Here is a 12,784-nt window from a genome sequence, read left to right on the forward strand (position 1 = left end):
GAACTAGAGAAGCAAGGGCAAACAAATTCAAAAGTTAGCAGAAGACAAGAAATAACTAAGATCAGAGAAGAACTGAAAGAGATAGAGACACAAAAAACCCTTAAAAAAAATCAATGAATCCAGGAGCCAGTTTCCTGAAAAGATTAACAAAATAGATAGACTGCTAGCCAGACTAATAAAGAAGAAAAGAGAGAAGAATCAAATAGACAAAATAAAAAATAATAAAGGGGATATAACCACTTATCCCACATAAATACAAACTGCCATCAGAGTATATAAATACCAGAGTATATAAATAAATATGCCATCAGAGTATATAAACATAAACACCTCTATGCAAATAAACTACAAAATCTAGAAAAAAAAATGGATAAATTCCTGGATGCATACACCCTCCCAAGACTAAACCAAGAAGAAGACAAATCTCTGAAGAGACCAATAACAAGTTCTGAAATTAAGGCACTAATTAACAGCCTACCAACTGAAAAAAGCCCAGGACCACATGGATTCACAGCCAAATTCTTCCATAGGTACAAAGAGGAGTTGGTAGCATTCCTTCTGAAACTCTTCCAAACTACAGAAAGAGAGAGACTCCTCCCTAACTCATTTTATGAGGCCAGCATCATCCTGATAACAAAACCTGGCAGAAACACAAAAAAATAAAATTTTAGGCTAATATCCATGATGAATATTGATGTGAAAATTCTCAATTACATACTGTCAAACAAAATCCAGCAGCACATCAAAAAGCTTATCAAACACAGTCAAATCAGCTTCATTCCTGAAATGCAAGGTTGGTTCAACCTACACGAATCAATAAATGTAATCCATCCCATAAACAGAAACAATGACAAAAAAAAACCATGATTACCTTAATAGATGAAGAAAAGCCTTTGACAAAATTCGACACCCCTTCATGCTAAAAACTCTCAATAAACTAGATATTGATGAAACAGATTCTACCATCAATGGGTGTTGAGTTTGGAGAAGAGCTAAGTGCTTGAGTCATATTATAGCTACTTAAGGGAAATAATTGCTTCTTATATAAGCTAGATCAAGATTCTGGCCATGTTTAGTGGAAGCAGGGCCTTGGTTTAGATGTATAAAAAAATCATATACAAATGACTAGAGGTTAGACAGAAAGAAAATTCTGCCTTTGTACTTGGGGTATTTCAGTTCAGTGGTTTCTCATCATCTCTGAAATAAAAGAAACACCTTAGCTTAGCATACAAATATTTCCCTGATCTGACCCGAACTTACTCCCCAACCTTATTGCTCAATATTCTACCATTATACCCTAATCTTCAGTTTTTCCAAACCACTCTAAATTTTAGAAAATGCCATGTTTCTTCACACAAACTTTCCAATTATTTCTCATACTGTCCATAATATTTGCATGCACTATCCCATTACTTTTATCTGTTTACATTCTACTCATCTTCTAAAATTTATTTCATATATCACATTATCAAGAAAATCCTTTCCTAATGTCTCAGGGTACTAAATAACTGTTCTTCGCTGCTAAGTATTCCTATAGTAACTATTTGAATCTCTCTTCACACAGTTACCACATGAGATTGTATTGTCTATGAATATAAGAGGATGTGGTGTTTAATTGGAAAGATACAATATTGTGAGATCTTGGACACTGGCCATATCCAAATAATTACTAGTAATTGATAAGGTAGCAGATGGTAGATCTTAAATGAAAATAACAACAACAACTAAATTTATTCACTTGATTTAACTCAATTTAATTGAACATTTGTTGAGAAATCAATGGCGTGGTTATCACATTAAACTCTGTAGGTTCAGTTACAGCCAAATTTCACTTTTGTACAGAATTTGGAATGCAGTGTAACATATTAAGCTATCAATAAAAGCATTGTGTAGGTGACTATATTGTTTATATGACCAAAGTATTGCTTATATGACCATTTGACAGATTGTAAGCCCCTTGAGGGTAAATATTATGTCTTATACTGTGTCTGGCATATAGCTGTGGTTTAATAAATATTGAATAAGTAGGAAACCTAAAAACGCGCAAAAATACCACTAATTCAATGTTTCCTTTGTACTAAGGAAACATTTTCTGGACGCTCACTGTTAGATAACTACTGTTATTTGTTCCATTTTACATATGAGGAACCTGAGAGACACGGAGAAATCACATAATTCTCCCCCAAGTCAAACAGCTGCAGGTTATCCCATGCATTTTGGTTCTAGGGTCTAGGTTTATTAATACCACACCTGTAGATGTTTCTGCAACCATTCCATTCTACTCTACTTTCCCTCCTGTTACTGTAGATGAACTCTCCACACTCCTGTTTTATAACCACTTTTTTGTTTGTATATAAAGCATTACTGAAAGCAACAGGAGGCAGTCAAATGCCTAGGCAGATGGGTCTGGTACCTGGAGGAATCCCACCTCCAAGCCAAAGGCAGTTTAACGCCCGAAAGCCAAGCTACAAGTTAAATCCTTGGACCCAATTGAGTACTTGTCTTCCTGTTTGGTGCACTTTCCTCTGATTGATCCCCACCCTTCACCTATTTTACATATACCTACCCTTTCCTAATTGTTTTTCTACACTGTTGTGCCCACCTTTTAGTGATGTCTTCACTTTAACTTTCTTGGCATACTCACAAACCAATCAGCACACACTCCCCATTGTAAGTCCATATGAGGCCCCAGACCCAGACATACAAAGGACTTTTCCATTTTCAGATGGGGGACCACCCTGCATCCCCTCTCCACTGGAAGCTGTTTCATCATCTAATAAAATTGTTCTCTGCCCTTCTCACCCTTCAATGTTCAGTGCATCCTCATTCTTCTTAGGTGATAATCAAGAGTTCAGAAACTAGTGTTTAAGCCAGACTTGGCCCAACCACGCTGATTGGGCAGGTCACCTCCTGCAGCAGGTAGTGTAGCCTGAGTGATGCCTCTGGTATCACTGGCCAGAGGTCCCCAAATGGAAAAGGGACCAAGAAAATTTCTACATCATTATCATTTAACTATGCTTTACTAAACAATATGCCATTGTTTAGTTTCGCCAGTATTTTATTATAAAAATGTAAATGATTGGAATTATATTCTATATTATTTTGTAATTTTTTTTCTTTCAGTAAATATTTGTAAGTTACACTTATACTATTTTGTGTAGATGTAGTTCATGCATTTTCAATGCTATAAATTTATAAAATATTCTATTCTTTTGATAATCAACAGTAGATTAGCCTATGCTACTGTTGATGGATAGTCTTACTATTTCCTGTTGGGAGATATTAGGGACAATGCTGAAATGAACATTCTTGTGCATCTATTCATATGCACACTTGCACAAGTTTTAGAGTAAATACATGGTAGTGAAATTGCTGGATCATATAGAATATAAATGGCCAAGTTCAACAGACATTACCTGAGAATTGTTGATGTTATTGTATCAATTTACATTTTTACCAGTGGCATTTATATTTTTATCAGTGACACATAGGAGTTCCAATAGTTCTATATTTTTACCATTCTTTAGTATTACATATTACATTTTCATTTTTTTCCAGGCATGTAGGGAAATCATATTACAGATTTTACATTTTTTACATTTTCATTTTTGCCAGTCTTGTAGGCAAATAATATTATCTCATAATTTTGGAATTAGTTGTAAAGTAAACTCCAGCCTGACAACAGAGTGAGACTCTGTTAAAAACAACAACGACAACAACACACACACACACAAAAGAAAAAAAAAACCTGAAACTATCTATCCATCGACCTAAAATTTTTCATAAAGAAAAAAATACTGTTAAGGATAAAAACACTTAGCATTCATATCAAACAAAACTTTAAAAAAATAAGTGATTCAGCCAGAATCAAATGATGAGTAACAAAGCCAAACTCTCATTTTGCTACACTGTTATCTGAGGCTTCTGCAAACAAGGCAGCTTACTATTATTGTTTCCCTGTTGCTTTTCTTATTTGCTTAGGGTCTGTCTTCTCAAGAATAATTTACATTTTTCAAGTACAGGGAAGGAACAAGGTGAAAACATTACCTGAGAAACGAATCAGACTCTAAATAACACCATGCATATTGGTGTGATAACCTGCTTTTTTGCTTGCTAAAGCTAACTCTCTCTTTCTCAGGCTAAAAGCTGTTCAGGCTTTATGTTAGCTTGTTGAGCCAGACAGACTCCATCTTAGCTTCTTCATTTTAGTTATTTTCCCACCATTAAGTATGTAATTATAGTATGTAGCCGGGGCAGGCTGACACTGGGCATCTCCAGGAATGCATGTGTTGATAAGAGGCCGAGTTAAGTGGTACCAGCAGAACCTGGGAATGCAGGTGCTGTCGAGCGCCCATTATCTGTAAGTTGTATGTCTTTCATGACAGCTTTACCTCTCGCACCTGGCGCTGTTTTATTTCTCATATACTGGTTTATCTTTTAACTTTTTGCTTACTCTGCTCTTGTGAAAAAATTGCTTTTAAAACTAGGGTATAAAAGACCACCTAACTTTTCCTTAGGGGCCGAGAGAATTTTGGGCATTAGCCATCTCTCTGTTGCTGGCATAATAAAGGACTCATAATTCAATCTCAGAATGTGGCGCATTCCTTGACTTACTCAGGTACAACATTAGGCTTTTTAATAAATGACGGAAGTCTAAGTTTATGGCTCACATTGAATAGTATTTAGAAGTCTCCAGTGTAAAGTTTTATTTTATGTACTCCTTTGTATTCCAGAGTTTTCTTAAAGTGCTTTTTGGAGATACTTTTATAAAAAGGAATCGAAACGTTTTTATCTTTGATACTGCAGGACCAAACATCCATAATTTATAGGGCTTTTGTTGCTTAGTTATCTTTAATAACTGTGATTTTTTTTTAGCTATAGTTTACAGAAATGGTAAGAATTTAGGCTGTGTATAGTAGAGAATGAACCTCTGAATGCAAAATACCTGAGACACGTCTCAGTCAATTTAGAAAGTTTATTTTGAAAAATTTAGGTATGTACCCATGACACAACCTCAGGAAGTCCTGATACATGTGCCCAAGGTGGCCAGGGGTACAGTTTACTTTTATACATTTTAGGGAGACATGAGACATCAATATGTGTAAGATGTAGATGGGTTTGGTCCAGTAAGGTGAGACAACTAAAAGTGGAGGTTTCCAGGTTAAAAGTAGATAAAAGACAAAAGGTTGTGTCCTTGAGTCCTTGATCAGCCTTCCACTGAATACAAATTTTAGTCTGGCTCAGTTAATCTGTATTTTTACAAAAAAATAGGGCAGAGTAAGCAATCAGATATGCATTTATTTTAGGTGAGCCTCAGAGGGATGAATTTGAATAGAATGGGAGGCAGGTATGCCCTAAGCAGTTCCCAGCTTGACTTTTCCCTTTAGCTTAGTGACTTTGGAATCCTAGGATATATTTTCTTTTCAAAAACCATATCCCAAGACAGTTCTGGCCTTTGCTTTTGGCAACTCAAAGGTAATATCTATGTCGCTAAAATATCTTGCATAAAAGAAGTATCTTTCTATGCTTACGAATGAAGTAGAAATTCTTCCCAGGATTCTGTCAGCCCGTAATCAGCAATCTTCCCTATTTTAAAACTGCCTCTGTTTTTCCTAATAATTGCCTCCTTCTGCTTCTGTATCTCAGTTTATTGCTTACTAACTGAAAAGCCTTAAGGCAAACTGCCGCATTGTCTAAAACATGCTGTTTGTTGTCTAAAGTTCTGAGTTACTTCCCCTGCCACTTTACCTCTAAAAACTGTGTACTTTTCTTAGCTGGGGTCCAGACTTTTGGGTGTGAACCCTTCTGGGCTTGTCGGCATAATAAAGTGTGTTCCTCTTGTGCCATAGCTAACCCAGAGTTAAAACCTAAGCAACGCCATCTTAAACCCTGTACCTTGCAAGCACCAAGAAAACCGTTTTTTTTTTTCCCAAAAATAAGTTGTAACTGCTGCCCCATTTCCTTTGTGATAACTCTTTGCTGCCCCATTTTCCTTGCAATAACTGCTAACCTTGGCTTCTGTAAATAAAAACAGCTAGCTTGCTGTAAAGTTGCTTGTCCTGCATCCCCTCCCCCCTTGGTCCTAAAACCAAAATGTGGTTTTTTCAGATTAAAAACCCTGCTCTTCCTGAGCTCGGGGCCACGGGTTGGAGAGACGTGAGTCCTCTGTGGCCACCGGCAATAAAGACCCTGCAATTTGGCATACTTTTGTCTTGGCATTAATTTTTTATACACGATCTGGTATAACATTTTGGATGCCCCAGTGAGAATTTATTTATATTCCTCCATCACCTGGACAAAAGCCCTTAGAACCTAACCTGGACAGCCACTCCCACCTCAGTGATCTCTGGGAGAGGCGCCCACAGATAATGTTCCAGGGCCCTAGAGTTCCGGCCCCATGATGGATAAGCGACTACTCGGCTGATATTCGCCCCAAATTCCTTCAGGGTCCTGGAAACCTCTGGAGGTAAGTCTGTTCTGGGTCTGAAATCTGGGGACCAGTCCATCTGTATATGTAGCCTGAGTCAGGGGACTGAATGCGATCATTGCAACTCTGACCAGGCAGGCCTCCCCAAGACATCACCCGAGGCTCTGATATTTCTGTAACCTCTGATTGTGTGGAGGCTCTGGTATTAGTTTTCAGTTGTTTTCCATAACCTCTGTGTGAATGAGAAAATGAGCTGGGCACGGTGGCTCACGCCTGTAATCCTAGCACTTTGGGAAGCCAAGGTGGGTGAATCACCTGAGGCCAGGAGTTCAAGATCAGCCTGGCCATCATGGTGAAACCCCATCTTTGTTAAAAAATAAATGTATGTATATAAAAAGAAAATGACTGTGTATATATGTAGTCCCATGGCCAGTAGGCTATGGGGCTTATGATGGCCTTCACCCGCAGTTCCGCAGGAACGTCATAAGGCATAACAGTGATTCATCTCAGAACTGAAAATTCTGAGGTGACCAGGCCCAGGGTTTATATGGGTTCACCTTAGCCAAGATGCTCTGAAACATCCCTCTGGGGACGTGGCTGGCCAGGCATCACACTGGTCTCCTATCTGGGGAGCACCCAATCTTTGTCTGTCAATCATAAATGTGGTTCTGTCTTTACTATTGTAAATTCACCAGTTTTGTTAGATTCCTGTTGGTTGATATACAGTGGTTTAAACCTGCTACTCTTGAGGTAAATAATGTTCTCCATTGACTAAGTAACCATTAACTTCAAGGAACTCTGATTCAGTTTACATTCCTGAAAATAACTCTGTTCTCTTTCCTTTTCTTCTTCTTATTCTATCTGTAAGGCCTCATTCTTCCTCTTTCTCATATCCGAGAAAAAATTCTGCCCCCAACGACTTGGGTGTAGTTTTTTTTCTATTTTAGGGAATTAAACCTTAAATAAGAAACTACCAGCCCTCTTTGCTCATTTAGGGTAAAAAGGAAGTAATTGTCTCTTCTGCCAAAAAAAATTCGGTGTTGTTATGGACGTTGCCCAAACACTCACCACAGGTCAGCATACTGGCACCATCCCGACCGTTGAGAAGTAGGCTGCCATGGTTTAGTAGAGACTGATTGGCAAAACCTTTACAAGACTTACTGCTGGGTCTTTTGGGGCTTCTTAGAAAAATCTTATCCTTACCCTTGGCCCCTTCTACCTGTTCCCTTGGCCTGTACCAGAGACAGACCCGTTAATTTAATTATACTTTCCCTACAAAAATCTAGCTGTAAAGGCACTCTGAAAAACCGGTGCTGGGGAAAGCAGAACATAAGTATAATGCCTGCCAAAACTGAAAATACTGAAAAGCCACAAGACCTGAGTAACCATTAAGAAAAAGTAGAGGAGAGAGGAGACAGGAGACAGAGAGGAAAGAAAGGAGACAGGGAAGAAAGAGAGAAAGTAGACAGAGAAGAGAGAAAAGAGAGGAGAGAGGATACAGAGAGGGAGATGATAGAGAGAAAGAGAGAGAGGAGAGAGACAGAGAGAGAGGAGGGAGAGAAGAATTTAATGCTTTTCAGTGTCCCTGTGTCAAGGCGACCAAAAGCCGCAGGGCTAAGCTGCGAGCTAAGTTTTAAACTGACATAAAAAAGCATTTTTTTTTTCCTTTCTTTGCTGGCTGCCAGCCCCACTGGCTTTCAGGCAGGCCACACCACCTCAAGGTGCAGTGTTTGTATCCAAAATATGACTTAAGAAAGTGCTCTGCCTGCCTTTACTGCAAGTGGCCTGTTAGTACAGTAGTTAAGGTATAAAGTCTGGAACTGCAAGGTTGCTGGTTCGAATCCTCAGTAGAGCCAGTTTAACAACAACAAAAAAAAGCCTCTTGGGAAAATTCAGAAGCTGAAGGCTATAGGACTTTATGTTTAGTATAATTTGCCTTGCTAAGAATTGGCTCATCTACAGCAGAACTTTTCCATCTGAATTGGCTTAAAAACAAACAAACAAACAAACAAAAACATAGTTAAAATCTGTTTCAGGCCCCCAAGGAAAACCAAATGGGGTCATCTGGCTCCTGGCCCTGCACCCTCCTCCTATGCATGATGGCCAATTTCAAAGCGGGGTTTTCAGGACAATATGGGGAAAAATTAACACCGGGAAAACTTTGCACATTGTGTGAACTAAAGTGGCCATCGTTTGAGGTGGGGTAGCCTGACACTAGGACCTATGACTCAAAAATCACCCAGGCTGTATAGAAAATGGTGGCAGAAACTCCCGGACACCCTAACCAGTTTCCATACATTAACCAATGGTTGAATTTAGTCCAACAACCCCCTCCATGGCTGAAACGCTACATAAAACAAGTTAGACTTCAGGTTATGTTAGCTGGCCCAAAAAAGGTCCCTACAGTGACGGCCATTTTCCCTGCCTTAGCAGAGGATCAAGAGTTACCTCCACCTTACTTTAAACCCTCTGGACAGGGGTCCGAGAACCCCCATCCAGACAGTACTGACAGCCAGCCATTACCCTCTGAACAGGGGTCCCAGCTCCCCTCTCCAAACAACACTAGTAGCCAGCCCTTGTCCCCACTGCATACCCGCCGTGGGGCCCCACACCTGCCCGGGGTTCTTCCCCTCTGAAAGGTGCACCCAATGAAAGACAGTAGCCGGGGTCACCCATTCTTTGTCCACATCCACTTTTCCTCAAGTAACTTGTACAACTGAAAGGCTTAGTACCCTCTGTTCTCTCAAAAGCCTCAGGCACTCACAGGATTCCTGGAGTGCATTCTGCAGACTCACTGCCCCACTTGGGGTGACTGTGAGCAGTTACTTCTCATTCTGTTTACCATGAAAGACAAAAGCAGAATTAAACAGGAGGCCCTTAAGGCCATTATACGTCTGTTGAAAAGTACAATAGAGGAAAACCGGGACTGGATTAAAGACATTTTTTTTGGTCTACCTAAACCCAATGGAACCCCAACACCTCGGGGTCACCAAGCTCTGAACACTTTTCACTGGTATCTTTTAGCAGGGGTTAAGGGGGCGGCTAAGAGGCCCACACCCAGGACCAGCCTAATATGTAAATAACACCCCCATGGACACCAAAAAAAAAACTATCCAGACCCCAGGCACAAACAGTGCCTAAAAAAATCTTAGTTTATAGTAATATTACTCAGCTGTTTCCTTTATATAATCCTGCATGTAGTAGGAGCTATACTGACACATTTAGTGCTAATTTATAAAGTCCTCCTATATAACCATATAGTAGCTTATAGTAGGAGGAATGTCTAGAGCAGTCACAGAGCAGAAGCAGCACATGGGAAAACAGCCAGACCATGACAAAAACCAAAGACCCAAGTGGTGGCGTCCCTGCCTAAAAGGGCATATGCTGTATGGCAGGCTTAGAGCAAAAGCCTCTCCTCCTAATAAAGGAGTTGTAGTACCTTGCATCCAGTTCCTGTGGAAAGCAGGCCTCAGGCCTAAGATCCTGAACCTAACCAAAGGAGAAGAACCCCTCTGGTGTAACCAGTCACAGGGGTTGTACACCCTGTCAGTCTTATCTCGTTTCTGTGCTAGCTCAAGGAATCCTCCCATAAATATCTTAAAAAAAAAAAAAGCACAAGTCTGTCAGCTCCCATTACATTAAGCTTACAATATCCTTCTATTAAAAATCTGTTAAAATCTCCAGCCCCCTAATGTGCACGGCCCACCTCCCTGCCTGAGTGACATAATACGGTGGCCCCCTTGCTTGTAACTCCGCCAGCCTCAATTCTTCCCCCAGAATGGTGGATTCTGCCAGACACAAAGATTGTGGTTCCCAAAGCTCTAGGACGGGCTCTAGTTAAGGACACACACCAGGCCATACACTTAGGACAGACAAAACTAACTGAGCTGCTGAAGGCCAGATACCACATTCATGTCTATACAAATTTGTCAGCTCGATGTGATGTATGTGCCAGGGTAAATCCAGGAGGCAGTAGGTCTAGTCAGGCAGGGATAAGACTTAGGGGTACTAGCCCGGGAGAACACTGGGAGGTAGACTTTCCTGAAATAAAGCCCCCAGTGTCCGGCTATAAATACCTCCTTGTGTTTGTAGACACCTTCTCTGGATGGATCGAGGCATTACCTACTAGATCTGAAACCGCACTGGTAGCAGCAAAAAAGTTGTTACAGGACCTGGTTCCTCGGTTCAGCATGCCCCTGACTCTGGGATCCGATAATGGCCCTGCATTTACAGCACAAGTTTCTCAGGGTCTAGCCAAGGCCCTGAGCATATCTTGGAAACTACACTGTGCCTATCATCCGCAGAGTTCAGGGCAGGTTGAAAGGATAAAACAAACCATAAAAGAAACCCTAACAAAGTTCATCCTAGAAACCGGTGAAAACTGGGTCAGCCTGCTCCCTTTTGTCCTCCTCCGCGTCCAATGCATCCCCCTACCAAAAAGCCTTCTCTCCCTTTAAATTATGTTTGGAAGGCCCCCTCCCTTACTCCCCAGACCCGTGGATACCATACATGCTGAGGTCCACAGCCATACACTCCTTAAGTCCTTACAGGCATTCCAGTCTGTTCAATCCCAAGTGCACCAGCTCATCAGAGACACCCATCCCACTCCAGTGGACCTCACTGCCCAGCTGACACACCCCTTCCAGCCAGGAGACTCAGTCTTTGTTAAAAGATTCACCACCTCCAGCCTCATCCCTCGTTGGAAGGGACCCTACACAGTCATCCTAACCACCCCCAACGCACTCAAAGTGGACGGACTAACAGCCTGGATTCACCACACCCACATCAAGACTGCCCTGCGGGAAGGACAATGGAGCATCCACCACTCCTACCTCGACTCGCTAAAGCTAAGACTTATGCGCTCGCTCTTCACGGTCACCACCTTCACCTCTCTAATCTGTACTGTCAACCCAGATAGACAAGCCCCTTTAAAACCCCGCCCCAACCTAACCACCCTATGGGGCCAAATGCAGAAATTGTACTGCCCCAGATATCTGCTTCCCTTGCTGCCATCACCCCCTTAACTGAGGAAGCCCCCTTTTCTCCACCATTACTCCCTTTACTCAGCCCCAACAACCCTAACTTTATCTGTGGAAAGCCTTAACTCCGAGATTTATTGTCTTCTACCCACCACCTACTTAACCTAACCAACCCGGGTTTGGGTATAGACTGTTGGTTGTGTTTAAATCCTCAACCTCCATTTTACACGGGCCTAATGACGCAACTTCCTTTAACCCTGTCTAACACTCCATGCTCTGGAAAAATACTCCACTTAACTTTGGGAAATCTTAAGAGAAAGGGTAAATGTTACCACTCCCCTGATTACATCCTCACCAATTCCCCTTACAAAAACTTCTGTAATAAGGCTCTTCCCCTAAGTTACAATGGAACAAATTTTTTCCTAAAACAGGGAGGGCTCTGCACTGCCCTCAACGAACAATGCTGTTTTTATGCTAATAAGTCAGGCCTTATCCGGGACAGTCTGTCCTTAGTCAGACAAAATTTAGAAACCAGAAGACGGCTCCAGGAAGCCTCAAAAAATTGGTATCAAAAATTGTTCTCCTGGTCCTCATAGCTTACTTCCCTGCTTACTGCAATAGCGGAACCTCTAATCCTACTTATACTAGGACTTATAATTGAACCCTGCCTCCTAAGCCAATTGCTCAACATAATCCAGTCACGAATCAACTCTGTAAAACTAATGGTCCTCAAATCCCAATATGAGCCCTTGTACCAAACTGAGCGGCCCTTCCAAATACAAGAATCAATAATGTAATTCAATGTACAAAGAAAGGGGGGAATGTGCCATAGCTAACCCAGAGTTAAAACCAAAGAAATGCCATCTTAAATCCTGTACCTTGCAAGCACCAAGAAAATCTTTTTTTTTTTCCAAAAATAAGTTGTAACTGCTGCCCCATTTCCTTTGTGATAACTCTTTGCTGCCCCATTTTCCTTGCAATAACTGCTAACCTTGGCTTCTGTAAATAAAAACAGCTAGATTGCTGTAAAGTTGCTTGTCCTGCATCCCCTCACCTCCTTGGTCCTAAAACCAAAATGTGGTTTTTCAGTTTAAAAACCCTGCTCCCCCTGAGCTCGGGGCCACGGGTTGGAGAGACGTGAGTCCTCTGTGGCTTCCGGCAATAAAGACCCTGCAATTTGGCTTACTTTTGTCTTGGTGTTAATTTTTTATACTCAATCTGGTATAACACTCTGATTCCCTGAGTGCTGCTTGGGATTCTTGTCTGGTAAAATTTTTCAGAACATTTGGCTCCCTGACCAAGAAACTCAACCATGCTGTCCCCTTGAGCCACCAGTTTGGGGTCAGAAAGGATGGGTAGCTCACCTGTTCCCCACTGG

The sequence above is a fragment of the Cebus imitator genome, unplaced genomic scaffold (assembly GCF_001604975.1).
Source record: "Cebus imitator isolate Cc_AM_T3 unplaced genomic scaffold, Cebus_imitator-1.0 Scaffold468, whole genome shotgun sequence".
Taxonomy (NCBI): domain Eukaryota; kingdom Metazoa; phylum Chordata; class Mammalia; order Primates; family Cebidae; genus Cebus; species Cebus imitator.